Source organism: Periplaneta americana, chromosome 3 (genome assembly GCF_040183065.1).
Source record: "Periplaneta americana isolate PAMFEO1 chromosome 3, P.americana_PAMFEO1_priV1, whole genome shotgun sequence".
In the NCBI taxonomy this organism is placed as follows: Eukaryota; Metazoa; Arthropoda; class Insecta; order Blattodea; family Blattidae; genus Periplaneta; species Periplaneta americana.
Genome location: NC_091119.1, coordinates 71,765,059 through 71,783,518, shown reverse-complemented (window position 1 = coordinate 71,783,518; position 18,460 = coordinate 71,765,059).

Below are 18,460 nucleotides of genomic sequence, written 5' to 3'. Positions count from 1 at the left end.
AAATCGTAGTTTCTGGGGCTAGAAATGCGTTTTTTCGCATATACATTAATAAAATTCACAAATTCCAACCGATTGTGCTAATTCTTTCTGAATGGCTTTAACATTCACAATGAAACAACATGTTGTCACTCGTTTCGATTTTCCACTCAGATAAAATGTCTATAAAAAATTGATTTTTGCGAGGTTTTAAGCTATATAATCATGATTAAAATCTACAAATCCCATCGGATCTCTCTGGTTTCTTTAAAAAATGTCAAATTCGTATGTACGTACGCATTTCTATCCAACGATTCTTGTTCACGTCCAGAATTATATACGTTTGCTAGTGTATTGTGAAAAGTGGAATCAATCGTCGTTTCTCGGGATAGAAATGCGTTTTTCGTATATACATTAAAAAAACATACAAATTCCAAGCGATTGTGCTAATTCTTTCTGAATGGCTCTAACATTCACAATGAAACCAGATTTTATCGCTCGTTTCGATTTTCCACTCATACAATATTTCTCTAAAAATTTGGTTTTTGCGAGATTATAAGCAATATAATCATGAATAAAATCTACGAATCCGATCGGATATCTCTGGTTTCTTAAAAAAAATGTCAAATTCGTGTGTACACACGCATTTCTATCCAAAGTTTCATGTTCGCGTCCAGAAAAATATGCGTTTGCTAGATTATTGTAAAAAGTGGAAAAATCGTCGTTTCTCGGCCTAGAAATGCGTTTTTTCGTATATACATTAATAAAACCTACAAATTGAATCCGATTGTGCAAATTCTTTCTGAATGAGTTTAACATTCACAATGAAACAGCATTTTGTCACTCCTTTCGATTTTCCACTCCTATAAAATTTCTGTAAAAATTTGGATTTTGCGAGATTTTAGGCTATATAATCTTGAATAAAATATACAAATCCCATCGGACCTCTCTAGTTTCTTAAAAAATATCAAATTCGTGTGTAGACACGTATTTCTATCCGAAGATTCATGTTCGCGTCCAGAAATATATGCGTTTGCTTGTGTATGGTAATAAGTGGAAAAATCGTCGTTTCTGAGGCTAGAAATGCTTTTTTCGCATATACATTAATAAAATTCACAATTTCCAACAGATTGTGCTAATTCTTTCTGAATGGCTTTAACATTCACAATGAAAGAACATGTTGTCACTCGTTTCGATTTTCCACTCAGATAAAATTTTCTAAAAAAATTGGTTTTTGCGAGATTTTAAGCTATATTATCATGAATAAAATCAACAAATCCTATCGCATTTCTCTAGTCAAATTCGTGTGTACACACGTATTTCTATCCAAAGATTCTTGTTCGCGTCCAGAAATATATGCGTTTCCTAGTGTATTGTAAAAAGTGGAAAAACCGTCGTTTCTCGGGCCAGAACTGCGTTTTCTTCGTGTAAATTAATAAAACCTACACATTCCAAGCGATTGTGCTAATTCTTTCTGAGTGGCTTTAACATTCAAAATGAAACCGTATTTTATCACTCGTTTCGATTTTCCACTCCTACAACATTTCTCTAAGAGTTTGGTTTTTGCGAGAATTAAGCTATATAATCATGAATAAAATCTACAAATCCCATCGAATCTCTCTGTTCTCTTAAAAAAATGTCAAATTCGTGTGTACACACGCATTTCTATCCAAAGGTTCATGTTCGCGTCCATACATATGTGCGTGTGCTAGTGTATTGTAAAAAGTGGAATATATCGTCGTTTCTCGTGCTAGAAATGCGTTTTTTCGTATATATATATTAATAAAACCTACAAATTGAAACCGATTGTGCTAATTCTTTCTGAACGGGTTCAACATTCACAATGAAACAGCATTTTATCACTGTTTTCGATTTTCCACTCAGATAAAACTTCTCTAATAATTTGGTTTTTGCGAGATTTTAAGCTATATAATCATGAATAAAATCTACAAATCCCACCGGATTTCTCTAATTTCTTAAAAAAAAGTGTTAAACTCGTGTGTAGACACGTATTTCTATTCAAATTTTTTGTTCGCGTCCTCAAATATGTGCGTTTGCTAGTGTATGGTAATAAGTGGAAAAATCGTCGTTTCTCTCCCTAGAAATGCGGTTTTTCGTATATACATTAATAAAACAAACAAATTCCAAGCGATTGTGCTAATTCTTTCTGAATGGTTATAACATTCACAATGAAACCGCATTTTATCGCTCGTTTCGATTTTCCACTCTTACATAATTTCTCTAAAAATTTGGTTTTTGCGAGATTGTAGGCTATATAATCAGGATTAAAATCTACAAATCCCATCAGATTTCTCTAGTTTCTTTAAAAATGTCAAATTCATGTGTACACACGTATTTCTATCCAAAGATTCATGTGCGCTTCCAGAAATATCTGCGTTTGCTAGTGTATGGTATTAAGTGGAAAAATCGTCGTTTCTCTGACTAGAAACGCGTTTTTTCGTATATACATTAATAAAACCTACAAATTGAAACCGATTGTGCTAATTATTTTTGAATGGCTTTAAGATTACAATGAAACCGCATTTTATCACTCGTTTCTATTTTCCACTCATAAAAAATTTCTCTACAATTTTGGTTTTTGCGAGATTTTAAGCTATATAATCATGAATAAAATCTACAAATCCCATCGGATTTCTCTAGTTTCTTAAAAAAATGTCAAATTCGTGTGTAGACACGTATTTCTATCCAAAGATTAATGTTCGCGTCCAGAAATATATGCGTTTGCTAGTGTATTGTAGAAAGTGGAAAAATCGTAGATTCTCGGCCTACAAATGCGTTTTTTCGTATATACACTTATAAAACCAACAAATTGAAACCGATTGTGCTAATTCTTTCTGAATGGGTTTCACATTCACAATGAAACAGCATTTTATCACTTGTTTCGATTTTCTTCTCATATAAAACTTCTCTAAAAATTTGGTTTTTGCGAGATTTTAGGCTAAATAATCATGAATAAAATCTGCAAATCCCATCGTATTTCTCTAGTTTCTTTAAAAAAATGTCAAATTCGTGTGTAGACACTTATTTCTATCCAAAGATTCATGTTCGCGTCCAGAAATATATGCGTTTGCTAGTGTATGGTAATAAGTGGAAAAATCGTCGTTTCTCTGGCTACAAATGCGTTTTTTCTTATATACATTAATAAAATTCAAAAATTCCAACCGATTTTGCTAATTCTTTCTGAATTGCTTTAACATTCACAATGAAACAACATGGTATCACTCGTTTCGATTTTCCACTCAGATAAAATTTCTCTAAAAATTTGGTTTTTGCGAGATTTTGAGCTATATAATCGTGAATAAAATCTACAAATCCTATCGGATTTCTCTAGTCAAATTCATGTGTACACACGTATTTCTATCCAAAGATTCTTGTTCGCGTCCAGAAATATATGCTTTTCCTGGTGTATTGTAAAAAGTGGAAAAACCGTCGTTTCTCGGGCCAGAAATGCGTTTTCTTGGTATATACATTAATAAAACCTACACAGCCGACAGCGGGGGCGTGGGACTACCGGTGGTCAGCGGCGGTGCGTGTCTACCAGCGGGCGGAGGGTTCGAGGGACTATCAGCGAGCGGTGCGGTCGTAGAGCTATTCGCGGGCAGCGTAGACCTGCAGTGACGGCGAGGTGCCACTGGGATTCAGAATGTTCAATTAAGGACAGGCCTACTAAGACTACTGCAGGTTAATTGCCGAAGTATTAGAAATAAACTTATTCCGTTTTGGAACTTGGTCGATGTTTATAATCCAGATGTAATAATTGGGACGGAATCATGGCTTAGGGAAGGCATAAATGACTCGAAAATTTTCAGGTCGGATTATAGAGTCTTCAGAAAGGATAGAAGTGAAAAGGGAGGGGGAGATTTCGTTTGTACTGAGATAGAAATAAGTAGCAATCTTCTGTGGATACATGAGAAAGTTGAAATATTGAATGTTCAGATAAGAAATGGGCGGGAAACCTTAGATGTAATAGCATGTTACAGACCACCCAGTGAATTAAACATTTTAACTTTGCACAAACTAAATGAATATCTTAATACAGTATCAGAAGACCGAAACGTAGTAATTGCTGGGGATCTAAACCTCCCGAAAATTAACTGGAACGGGATATCAGGTACAAATTCAGATGCACAGACTAGAGTCGGGCAAACAGCCTCTTACTCCCGCTCGTCTCGTAGGCGAGACTGGCTGGCCGATAACGCCAGTTCCGAGAATCGTATTCTCGAGATTGGCACTCTCGGGAACGAGGAATACCGGGTCCCGGCCTGTTATCGCACGGCCGACTTATCGTTACGAAATGCGTACACTGACTGCCGGCTTAATCGCCGCTCATCACTGAAATTCGTGACTCTTTCTGAAATATTAATGTTCATAAAGTAATTTAAGAAGGCACAGCAGTGTGGTATGCAATAATACAGCACATTATGATTGTCGACATTCTTACAGAAGGCACACTATTTTAATGAACTACTTATTGCCTTTCTGGAGACGCAAAATAATGCAGCACTTTCAGTCGTTACCTAATCCTAAGCTAGTCTAAAACAATAACAAGTTATGGTTGGAGCTATGATATACTTTCTCGCTATCAGCATTTCGTTGACATTGCATATTTAATCATTCGATATTGTTTTGTATACGCTATAGTAATGGATAACACACGACTGTATTATTATATTGCGCGTTCACATCTGGATGTTTCGTTGTTATGCAACGGCATCTTCATCAGCATGGGTAATTATTGTGCTGTGTAAGGACGAAATAAAATAATTAATACTTATTTATATTATTATAAAGGACCAAAGACTCTGACAAAAGATATTTTTGTTTCCCAACTGATAAAATGCTGCATGTGAAATGGAAACACTTTTGCAAGAGGAAGGACAGAATTACGAAACAGAGTAGATCCTTTCACAAATTGATCATAATTACTTACAAATGCATTTTAAGGAACCCGGAGGTTCATTGCCGCTCTCACATAAGCCCGCCATCGGTCTCTATCCTGAGCAAGATTAATTCAGTCTCTACCATCATATCCATTTTTATATTATCTTCCCATCTACGTCTCTGCCTCTCCAAACGTCCTTTCCCTCCGGCCATCCAACTAACACTCTATATCCATTTCTGGATTCGCCCATACATGCTAGATGTTCTGCCCATTTCAAACCTCTGAATTTAATATTCCTAATTATGTCAGGTGATAGTACAATGCGTGCAGTTCTGCGTTGTGCAACTTCCTCCATTCTCCATCCCTCTTAGCCCCAAATATCTTCCTAAGAATCCTATTCTCGAACGCCCTTAACCTCTGTTCCTCAGAGTGAGAGTCCAAATTTCACAACCATACAGAACAACCGGTAATATAACTGTTTTATAAATTCTAACTTTCAAGTTTTTTGAGAGCAGGCTGGGTGACAAAAGCTTCTCAACCGAATAATAACAGGCATTTCCCCCCATATTTATTCTGCGTTTCCTCCTGAGTGTCATTTATATTTGCTTTATCATAACAACAGAGAATAAAAGAGGGTTATTATTATTATTATTATTATTATTATTATTATTATTATTATTATTAAATTAGTTACTTTACGTCGCTTTATCAACTGCTATAGCTATCTAGCGTCTGAATGAGATGATAATGCCAGCGAAATGAGTCCAGGGTCCAGCGCCGAAAGTTAAACAGCATTTGCTCTCAATGGGTAGAGGCGAGAAATCTCAGCCAGGTAAAGGCTGGTTCACAATAAACCGGGAACGGAAACGACAACGAGAAATAATCTATACTAATAATAAATCTGTAAGCGAAATTTTTCTGGTAATTTTCGCTTTTCCAAAAATAATTGGTGTTAACATATATAATTAATTAATCATCCTGAAACCGAAAATAACTTTTTTGAATTGAAATTTTTGTTTGTATGTCTGTCTGTCTGTCTGGATGTTTGTTACCTTTTCACGCGATAATACTTGAACGGATTTCGATGAAAATTGGAACATAAATTAAGTTCGTTGTAACGTAGATTTTAGGCTATATGGCATTCAAAATACTTTATTTAAAAGGGGGGTTATAAGGAGGCCTGAATTAAATAAACCGAAATATCTCGCTTATTATTGATTTTTGTGAAAAATGTTACACAACAAAAATTTCTTTAAAAACGATTTCCGATAAGTTTTATTCCAGGCAAAATTTTGATAGGACTGATATTTAAGTCTGTCTGTCTGTCTGTATGTATGTTTGTTACCTTTTCAGGCGATAATGGCTGAACGGATTTCAGTGAAAATTGTAATATAAATTAAGTTCGTTATAACTTAGATTTTAGGCTATGTAGCATTCAAAATACTTTATTTAAAAGGGGGGGGGGGTTATAAGGCGGCCTGAATTAAATAAACCGAAATATCTCGCTTATTATTGATTTTTGTGAAAAATGTTACATAACAGAAGGTTCTTCAAAAATGATTGTCGATAAGTTTTATTCCAGGCAAAATTTTGATAGGTCTGATAATTAAGGATATAAAAGAGTTTTAAAATAACAATACAATACATTTCCACCGCCGCCTCAGATTATAGCGTCGTTGTTCCGTACCTGCTATGTGCAAACTATTAAATTTTTTAGTAGGAAGAAAAACAAATTTATTCGTTCTATGGCAGTAGTGCATAGGAGATCGTGAATTCTTACATTTTTACACAATCAACTCTATTAATTTGGAGTGATTTATTAAAGGATGCATTCAAGACTAATTTAGAAAAATGTTAAACGAGTTTTATTTGCACCAAATGAGTGGTCTCTGGACCAAAATGATAGCATTTTAATTATTTAAATACAATTTAAATTAAGTAACATATTAAACGATTTATTCTTCTATCAAACACGAATGTTCCCTGGATCAAACGTCCTATTTTAATTATGTAATTACTTTATATTTATTTCTAATAAGTGCAGCGGAGCGCACGGGTACAGCTAGTATTAAAATAAATGTATTTAAATGTGAACATTTACAATTAACGAGAAGATTGCCGGAGCCCGGAAACGGGAACGTGAAAGTTAATTGTGAATGCTCACATTTAAATGTATTTATTTTAACAATATTTCCGTTATCGTTGTCGTTTCCGTTCTCGGTTTATTGTGAACCAGTCTTAACTTGACCCAACCAAGATTCGAACCGGAAGCCGATCGTTTCACAGTCAGGTGTGCCAACCGTTACTCTACAGCGATTATTATTATTATTATTATTATTATTATTATTATTATTATCATCATCATCATTATATCATTATTATTAGTAGTATTACTGTTATCATCATTATCGTAATCATTAGGATGATTAAGATTATGATTATCAAGATTATTATGATGGTTATTATTTATTACTGTCTTGTAAGTTATCATTAGGTACAAGTATTAGAAATCTGATTAATTCTTAATTTGTTATTGTCGTTCCTATAACATAGGATAATTATTGTAAATCATATAGGCCTATATAATTTTATATTGTAACATGGCTAGAATACAATAATGATTGTTCTGTAACAATAATTTATAACGTGCACCAATAGAAAGTGTAGTTTTCTATAGTATAGGTTGGTTCACAATAAACCGGGAACGGAAACGAGAACGGAAATAATGTTAAAATAAATGTACAGTATTTAAATGTGAGCATTCAGAATAGTTAATTGTGAATGCTTACCTTTAAATACATTTATTTTAAAAATATTTCCGTTCTAGTTCTCGTTGCCGTTTCCGTTCTCGGTTTATTGTGAACCAGCTTTTAATATTTTCATGTTTCATATCATTGTGTTACAAACAATTTTTTTATTTAGTTGCTATAAAAGATAGCCTAATTACTATAAAGTGTAAACCATCTTGGACTATATAGCCTCATTTTCAACTATCTTTATTAAAATATCAATTAATACTATCCGTACAATAACGAGTTTTCATGCGTTGAAGGGTTCCGTACAAATTTTACGGAACAAACGTTTGAGTCATGAGTCCTGCGCTAACAGGTTAACTCGCCATTATTCGAGAACCGGTAAAAATTTTGAGTGGCCATCGCTTTTAAAAGTAATTTCCATCCTTTCTCAACATTTCTCTCGCTTTGACCCCCCATCTAACGTGAAAAACAAAAAAGTTATCAGCCTACAAAGGTGAAGTTGCAAATGTCTATTCTGAACACATCAATCTCCATCGAAGTTAATATTTTTTTTCTCACTTTCCAAAAAATATTTTCAGTTCGATTTTTTTTCCTACGTTTTCCTTAGACATTGAGCTATCAATCCAAAAAATTACAGCGCGATTGATCAAATATTATAGGAGCTACGACATGATATATATTTAAAGAACCGGGAAATGTATAAGCCAATGCTTCCTATAGGAGCACGGCCCGAGCGATATCGCTTGCTTATCAGTACTACAGTCCCGTCTAGACCTCCGAGACTGTCGGGAGTGACCTAGTATCGGTAATCTCGGGAGCAAGAGAATCTCGTGTTCTCTATCAATGAGTCATTTGGCTACATTCGGTACGCGCGCACTAAGCGAGACTGTGGAGATTATGCAACCGAGAACAGGCGATAATATGAGGCAGTCTGCCCGACTCTAGCACAGACCCTTGTTAATGAATTGATCTGGCGTAAAGATTTCACGCAGGTAGTAAATGGTCCGACGCGTGACAATGCCCTCTTAGATGTTTACTTACTACAGTCCATGAGGATTTACTTGTCTAGTCCCTTTTAGAAAGAGAAAGAATACTCACCATCTCTCTCTACCCTCATTTATGGTGACGGCGGTATGGTCGACACTCCTTCCAGCGACCAGGAGTTAGCAGCGGCGGCACTCTCTTCCTCTTCAAATTCTGACTCCTCTCCGCCAGAAAGTTCCTCGTCCGTGTCCGTGTCGTCCAAATTTATTACGAATCGATCGCTAATTTCGTCTACTAGTCCGTCCTTCTCCCAATAAAATTGTTCGACTTTTTCCACGTGTTCACAGGCCTTTCTCCAATTATCTTCCGTCACTTTTGCAAGAGCGCTCTCAAACAACAATTTCACATCTTTACTTTTGAACGAAATATTACGCTTCGCAACGTCATTTTTAACCTGCCCCCATATTAATTCGATCGCGTTTAAATCACAATGGTATGGTGGCTGTCTCATTACAGTATGGGAGTGCATTGTCGCAATTTGGTCGATTTCGTATGTTTTGAAATTATCTTTTTTAGTTTTTACAAGTTCATATAATACAGGTTTCGTGGATCGTAAATCAAATTCAATGTTATTGTTACGAAGCCAGGACTGCATTTCAGATTTCGGTGTTGATGAAATTGGTGCCTTATTGACTTCTGTTGAATGATAGGGGGCATTGTCCATTACAATGATGCTATTGAGAGGAATGTTTGGTAATAATTGATTAATGAACCAGTTCTTAAATACAGTGCTGTCCATCTCCTCGTGGTAGTCTTTAGTTGATTTAGATTTGAAAGTTAGAAGCGCGTTTGGAATGAAACCTGTCGAACATCCGGCGTGTAAAATAATAAACCGTTGACCTTTTCCTATTGGGGTTTGAAGTGGGAAGTCAATTTCGTGATCATCGCTTTTCCAAACTTTGCTTTTCGTATGGTTCACATTAACCCAAGTTTCGTCTAGATAAACAACGGCGCGTCCAGTGGCGCGTAATTCTTTCATTTTTCTTAAGAATTTAAATCTCTTTAAAATAACATCTGACCTTTCCATTCAAAATTTTCTGCCTTGAGTATTTTTAACATACCTAAATTTCATTTTTTTAAGAATTTCTCTCAAACTCCATATGCTTCCAGTGAATAAGCTTTCCTTAATTAATGCGTCATTTATATCCTTCAAACTAGGCAAAAAATCAGTCCGATACAAAGAATAAATTACTCGTCTTATAGCGGCGGCAGAAAATGAGTCAATTGCAGTTTTCTGAGGGGTCCTGTTTGGGCGTTTCTTTCCTGGAGTTCGCAGAACACTTCCACTTTCTAGTGCCTCCCTTTGTTTTTTTAAAATCCTGCTAACACTACGAGACGATATACCTGTCGCTGCAGCAGTTCTTTCGATAACACTCGACACAGATATTGTTTGCTTTCCGCGTTTCAGTGCCTCATATTCTTCAGTAAAGAATTTGTGTACATTAATAACCATGTTCATACTGTCCGACTTCAAGGCTTTCCCGCGTTTTCCCATATTGAATACCATGATTATTAAAAACAAGAGCACAACACACATTACAATGTTTAAGATAACAGGGAAACCATGCAATTCCGAAAACATTTTGTTTAAATTGTGAATTATTGTATATTATATTATATTATATTATATTATATTATATTATATTATATTATATTATATTATATTATATTATATTATATTGACACAACGAGACACACACTTACTTCACTATTCACTATTCACAAAACACTACTGAATAAATGAACTCGAACAACGCCAAGACGCCACTGAGAGACCCACTAATTGGGTTTGCAAAAGTGTGTTCTAGAAGGGCCAAGGGAGAAGGAGGGAAGGGAATTCCAAGAATTCTACAAAAGAAAACCTTTCCCCCCTTACATCTGTTGACAGTCGATAGACAAGGACCGCAGACAAGGATAGTAGAAATCACGCCAACTTAACCCTCATGCACTGTAAGACCTGTCTCTCTCTTTGTCAACTCTGAAAGTCTTCATAAAATAAGTGATCACAATAGCGTCTTATTATAAATCTTCTGGGAAAACACAGTAAATCCGAGGTCAAGTCCACTGTCTGTCTGGAATTTTAACAAAACCGATGTCCATGAATTACAAAGGTTTCTACGACAAAAGCATGATGACTTTCTAAGGACTGAAGGAAATATGGAAAATGTGTGGCATAAATTTAAGTGTATAATTTTCGAGGCATTAGTAAAATGTGTACCTTCTAAAATAATTAAGAAAAATCCGGACCCAGAATATTACACTAATTATATTCGCTACTTAAAGAAAAAGACAAGGCGCGCATTTAGTAAACGTAAACGAAGCCATGAGCATTGGGAAAAATATGTCGAATTAATTAAGAAACTTGAGTGTGAAAAAAGGTTAGCTCAGGAAAATTTTCTAAAAACTATTTTAAAAGAAGATGAAAGTAACAATTGGAGACAGTTTTATAATTATGTAGGCAGGAGAAAAGGAAAAAATGAAGATTAGTGCTTTTACGAAATCAGAACGGAGAAAGTATAAATGATGACAAAGAAAAGGCCGACTTATTAAATCCCTATTTCATTTCGGTTTTCAATAATAATAATAATAATAATAATAATAATAATAATAATAATAATAATAATAATAATAATAATAATAATAATAAAAATAAAAATAATAATAATAATCCCGCTGATAGGAGTGGTTGTGTCACAGACCGTGAATGTAAACCAAATTCGACTTTCAAAATAACTTCCAAAGGGGTTAGAGAGAGAATAACGAAATTAAAAAATCGGAAGTCTCGAGGACCAGATAGTATTGCTACAGAGATTCTTAAATTAGGTTCCGAGGCCATAATTCCATACTTAATGCGTATATTTCATGTTCCCATAAACAATGCAGCTATTCCATGTGACTGGAAATCAGCTATAGTGGTACCCATACATAAAGGTGGAAATAAATTAGATGTCGGAAACTACAGACCGATTAGCCTTACATCTGTCGTATGTAAAGTCATGGAGCATTTGATATCGGATTATATTCGTCATGTTCTAAATGCGAAAGACTGGTTTTACAACCGCCAGCATGGTTTTAGGGAAGGCTTCTCATGTGATAGTCAAATTACGTCGCTGGTTCAGGATCTAGCTGAAGAGGTAGATAGAGGCGGAAGAATCGATGCAGTTGTGATTGATTTTTCGAAAGCATTTGATTTGGTGCCACATGACATATTAATAGATAAGTTAAGTAGGCTAGGAATAGATAAAAGAGTGGTGCTATGGATCCAAGAATTCTTAAAAGGTAGAACCCAGAGAGTTAGAGTAGGTCATGAAATATCGGAAATTGGAAATATAAGTTCAGGGGTGCCACAGGGCAGCGTTCTGGGTCCATTACTCTTTATAATATACGTAAATGACCTATGCCAGGATATTACATCAAATGTGAGGCTATTTGCAGACGACTGCATTATCTATAGAAAGATTACAAATAATTCAGATGTAGATGCTATTCAAACAGACTTGAATAACATTTATAACTGGGCGTTAAAGCATAGGATGAAAATAAATGGTTCTAAAAGTAAATCTATAACATTTTATAAAACCCGAGAGGAAACTAGTCTTAATTACGAATTCAGTGGTGTTGTAATTCCGCAAGAACAATGTTGTAAATACCTAGGAGTGTATTTAAACTCCAAACTTTCTTGGGGAGAGCATGTTGATAATGTTACAGGCAAAGCATGGAGGGCACTTCACTTTATTATGAGAATCTTGAGAAAGGCTAGCCCCAAATCGAGGGAAATAGCATATCTAACGTTAGTGCGACCGTTAATGGAATACGGAACTACGTGTTGGGATCCCTATAGAATATATCAGATAAATTCCTTAGAAAGAATCCAGTATAGGGCAGCTAAATTTGTTAAAGGTAAAAGAGAAGATGGGAACGATACGATAAAAGAACTTAAATGGGAAACTTTGGAAAACAGACGTAGGAAAACTAGAATAACATCATTGTATAGAGCACATCTAGGTCAGAAAGCATGGGTAGACATAACGGCTCGGTTAGAAAAGCCAACGTACCATGGTAGGAACGATCATGATTTTAAAATCAAATGTAGGAAACAGAAAACGGATGTAGGTAAATTCTCATTTTTAAATAGAACTATAAATGATTGGAATGACCTACCTGCAGCGGTCTTTGAGGGCTGTCCTTCCTTAAGGAGATTCAAGAATAACTTAAAAAGTTGTGTATAAAGTGCAAATTAAAATTAAGGTGACATTCAACATTTAATTTTTTAAGGTGACATGTATTTATCTAGCCTGACGAGTTTACTTCCTTGGTTTGAATTGTAAATTATTTAAAAATAGCGTGTAAGAGGGCCTTAGACTAGAAATGTTTAGTTTAAATGTAGTTCTGTTTATAAGTATGCATAAGGATGCAATTATTTGACTTATTTCAACTATTGTATCAGTGAAGCGAGGTGAGTCAGTGAAGTTATGGTTTTACAGTGCAGTGAACAGTTCCGATCAGTGACAATTTATAGCGTCAATGAAATGTGTTCTATAGTGTCAGTGAAATGTGTTACAGAGTGTCAGTGAAATGTGTGCTAAAGTGTCAGTGAAATGCGTCATAGTGCCAATACAGGGAATGAGATGAGAGTAAAGTGAAAGACTATTGAAACTTATGTAGGAACTATACATAATTATGTAGGTTGTGTTATAAAATTAGGTGTTTTATTTTATGTTTTATTATTATTGTGTTAAATTGTATTGTGTATTCTTATTGTATTGTGTATAAAATTCTATATGTGTTGTAAATTGTATTATGTATTGTAAATTTTATTGTGTATTGCTTATCATTTTATTGTGTATTGTTAATGTTCTATATACCACTGCCACCGGGTGCTTGCCCACTTGCAGTGTAAATACATACATACATACAACCATACATACATACATACATACATACATACATACATACATACATACATACATACATACATACATACATACATACATACATACATACATACATCTACAAAATTTCTCTAAAAATTTGGTTTTGCGAGAATTAAGCTATATAATCATGAATAAAATCTACAAATCCCATCGGATCTCTCTGTTCTCTTTAACCCTTCAGTACTCGCGTGATTTACAATAGTAATCCACTGATATTTAATCCTCTATTACGTCACTGCCTGCAGCACTGCGTAGTTGAGCGTCAATGCAATTTCTCGTCACAGTCTAAGTGAGGCATTACTGGTGTTTAGACGTATTTGTCGCAACCCTTTGGAAAGTTATACGAAGTTTTATAAAGTGATGCACAATTTTTCCGAGTGGATTACCATTGTAATCCACGCGAGTACTGACGTCAGTTTTTTGTTCAGGTGAGTGAAATAGTTTTTAATATGGTTATAAGTGATGCAATGCAGTAAGTTTATGAAAAAATGTGTGGCATCGTTCCATCCTCTTCGCAGTTTGCTCCAATGGGTACGGAAACTACAAACAACATTTGCAAATGGCTGGATGAAGATATGGATGATGGCATTGAAAATGAAAGTGATGATGAAAGCAACAGGGGAGATCTTTAGAATGAAGTTCACGATTCTAATTCAGAACAAGACAATGATGATGATGATGATGATGATGATGATGATGATGATGATGATGATGATGATGATGATGATGGTGGTGGTGGTGGTGGTGGTGGTGATGATGAAAGACTAATGTCTATAAATGATGGAAACTGCTATACGGATAGAAAAAAGACTACAATTTGGCAGGAAGAACCAGTAGCTCAACGAGGGAGAAGACGAGCACAAAATATAGTGATTCATTTATCGAGCCCTAAAAGAGCTGCAAGAATTGCGCGGACCCACACAGAGAGTTTTGACTGCTTTATTGATCAGACAATAATCAATGTAATTGTAAGGGTACTAATATTTGTATTGAAAAAATGAAGCGTAATTACGGACGTGACAGAGATTGCAAATTAACAAATGACGTAGAAATTGAGGCACTCTTGGGTATTTTGTATTTTGCTGGCGCCTTGAAATCGGGAAGACTGAACGTAAGAGAACTATGGGATAAAAATGGCACAGGAATAGAGTCAATTTACCTGACAATGACCTACAATAGATTCTAATTTTTGTTACGATGTCTACTCTTTGATAACATTTATGACAAAAGGAAAGGAAAGAAATTTATGAATTGGCTGCTATACGTGAAGTATTAGAGTTATTTGTTCACAACTCACAAAAGTGCTGTAGTCCAAGCGAATATGTAACTATAGACGAGCAGTTGGTTGCATTCAGAGGACGATGTCCCATGAAGAGCATATACCTACTAAACCAACAAAATGTTGGATCAAAATTTTTGCTAAGGTGGATGTGAAAACATATTACACTCATAACTTCGAAATTTATGCTGGTATTCAACCAGACTGTCCATTTCACCGAAGTAACAGTGCACATGCAGTGGTGAAGAGGCTGGTTCATCCCATCAAAGGAACAGGAAGAAATGTGACCACCGATAACTGTTTCATGAGCATACCTCTGTGTTTAGATCTTCTAGAAAATGACAAAATTACACTTGTAGAAACATAGAAAGAAAACAAAAGAGAAATCCCTCCTCATTTCACAACTACTAAGACAGGCAAGTTAACAGTACATTGTTTGGATTCAATGAACGCTGCACAATTATTTCGTATGTACCAAAGAAAAAACACTGTTAGCATTATCAACCATGCATTATGATAAGGCAATGGATGAGGAAACGGGAGGCAGCTAGAAACATGAAATAATACCATTTTATAATATAACTAAATATGCTGTGAATGTCCTGGAACAGTTATGCTCAGCCTATGATGTAAGCAGAAATTCACGACGCTGGCCTCTATTTTCTTTGACTTACTAAACATGTAATTAGTTTGAACTGTATGGAAGAAATGCGTAGGCCTACTTAGATAATTGAATCAGATGTAGATTAGGCTATCATGTGCGTTAAATCTGTACTGCAAAAACATCTGTAAAATATTATATGTGAAGTGTGAATGATTGTTACATCCCTGAATTTTTTCATTGCTACACCCCTGAGTGAGGTATTTAGTTATCAAATATGACGTAACAAAGGTCAGCAGTAGTGAACTTGCGTTTCCTGTGGGAGAGTTTACATCAAGAGATCAGGTGACCTTCAAACAGCGAATGAGCAACAATTCTAGATAACCTACATAATAATGATGATAGTGAACTAACTCATAACTATGGTGCAACAATAAATTATGACTCATAGACACGTCCAGTGTGGAAACATTATGTAAACATGTCACTTGAATGCAATTTGTGTACTATAATACGTTTCATTATTAATATTAATATTTACGTTCCGTTATGCGCAACATATCCATTCTCATTACTGTAATAACTGAAAACAATATATTTCTTAACATTTAAATCTAATTGCAATGTTTAAACCATGTCTGCAAACAAAAACAAATGTGGATTACCATTGTAATCCAGGTGAGTACTGGCGTTACGAAATTTAACGCGAGTAACGAAGGGTTAAAAAATGTCAAATTCGTGTGTACACACGCATTTCTATTCAAAGATTCATGTTCGCGTCCAAAAATATATGCGTTTGCTAGTGTATTGTAAAAAGAGGAATATATCGTCGTTTCTCGGGCTAGAAATGCGTTTTTTCGTATATATATTAATAAAACCTACAAATTGAAACCGATTGTGCTAATTCTTTCTGAACGGGTTCAACATTCACAATGAAACAGCATTTTATCACTCGTTTCGATTTTCCACTCAGATAAAATTTCTCTAAAAATTTGGTTTTTGCCAGATTTTAAGCTATATAATCATGAATAAAATCCACAAATCCCACCGGATTTCTCTAGTTTCTTAAAAAAAGTCAAATTCGAGTGTAGACACGTATTTCTATCCAAAGATTCATGTTCGCGTCCAGAAATATATGCGTTTGCTAGTGTATGGTAAAAAGTGGAAAAATCGTAGTTTCTCGGCCTAGAAATGCGTTTTTTCGTATATACATTAATAAAACCTACAAATTGAAACCGATTGTCCTAATTCTGTCCGAATGGCTTTATCATTCACAATGAAACAGCATTTTATCACTCGTTTCGATTTTCCACTCAGATAAAATTTCTCTATAAATTTGGATTTTGCGAGATTTTAAGCTATATAATCATGAATAAAATCTACAAATCCCATCGCATTTCTCTAGTTTCTTAAAAAAATGTCAAATTCTTGTGTACACACGTATTTCTAACCAAAGTTTCTTGTTCGCGTCCAGAATCATTAGCCTTTGATAGTGTATGGTAATAAGTGGAAAAATCGTGGTTCCTCTGGCTAGAAATGCGTTTTTTCGTATATACATTAATAAAACCTACAAATTGAAACCGATTGTGCTAATTCTTTCTGAATGGGTTTAACATTCACAATGAAACAGCATTTTATCACCCTTTTCGATTTTCTAATCATATAACATTTCTCTAAAAATTTGTTTTTCGCGAGGTTTTAGGCTATATAATCATTAATAAAAGCTACAAATCCCATCACATTTCTCTAGTTTCTTTAAAAATATCAAATTCGTGTGTACACACGTATTTCTATCCAAAGATTAATGTTCACGTCCAAAAATAAATGCGTTTGCTAGTATATGGTAATAAGTGGAAAAATCGTCGTTTCTCGGGCTACAAATGCGTTTTTTCGTATATACATTAATAAAACCTACAAATTGAAACCGATTGTGCTAATTCTTTCTGAATGGCTTTAACATTCACAATGAAACAACATGTTATCACTCGTTTCGATTTTCCACTCAGATAAAGTGTCTCGAAAAATTTGGTTTTTGCGAGATTTTGAGCTATATAATCATGAATAAAATCTACAAATCCTATCGGATTTCTCTAGTCAAATTCGTGTGTACACACGTATTTCTATCCAAAGATTCTTGTTCGCGTTCAGAAATATATGCGTTTGCTAGTGTATGGTAATAAGTGGAAAAAATTGTCGTTTCTCTGGCTAGAGATGTGTTTTTTCGTATATAGCCTACATTAATAAAACCTACAAATTCCAAGCGATTGTGATAATTCTTTCCGAATGGCTTTAACATTCACAATGAAACCGCATTTTATCGCTCGTTTCGATTTTCCACTCATACAAAATTTCTCTAAAAATTTGGTTTTTGCGAGATTTTAAGCTATATAATCATGAATAAAATCTACAAATCCCATCGGATCTCTCTGGTTTCTTAAAGAAATGTCAAATTCGTGTGTACACACGCATTTCTATCCAAAGTTTCATGTTCGCGTCCAGAAAAATATGCGTTTGCTAGTGTATTGTAAAAAGTGTAAAAATCGTCGTTTCTCGGCCTAGAAATGCGTTTTTTCGTATATACATTAATAAAACCTACAAATTGAAACCGATTGTGCAAATTCTTTCTGAATGGGTTTAACATTCACAATGAAACAGCATTTTATCACTCGTTTCGATTTTGCACTCCTATAATAATGTCTGTAAAAATTTGGTTTTTGCGAGATTTTAGGCTATATAATCAAGAATAAAATCTACAAATCCCATCGGATTTCTCAAGTTTCTTAAAAAAATGTCAAATTCATGTGTACACACGTATTTCTATCTAAAGATTCCTGTTCGCGTCCAGAAATATATGCGTTTGCTTGTGTATTGGAATAAGTGGAAAAATCGTCGTTTCTCTGACTAGAAATGCGTTTTTTCGTATATACATTAATAAAACCTACAAATTCCAAGCGGTAGTGCTAATAC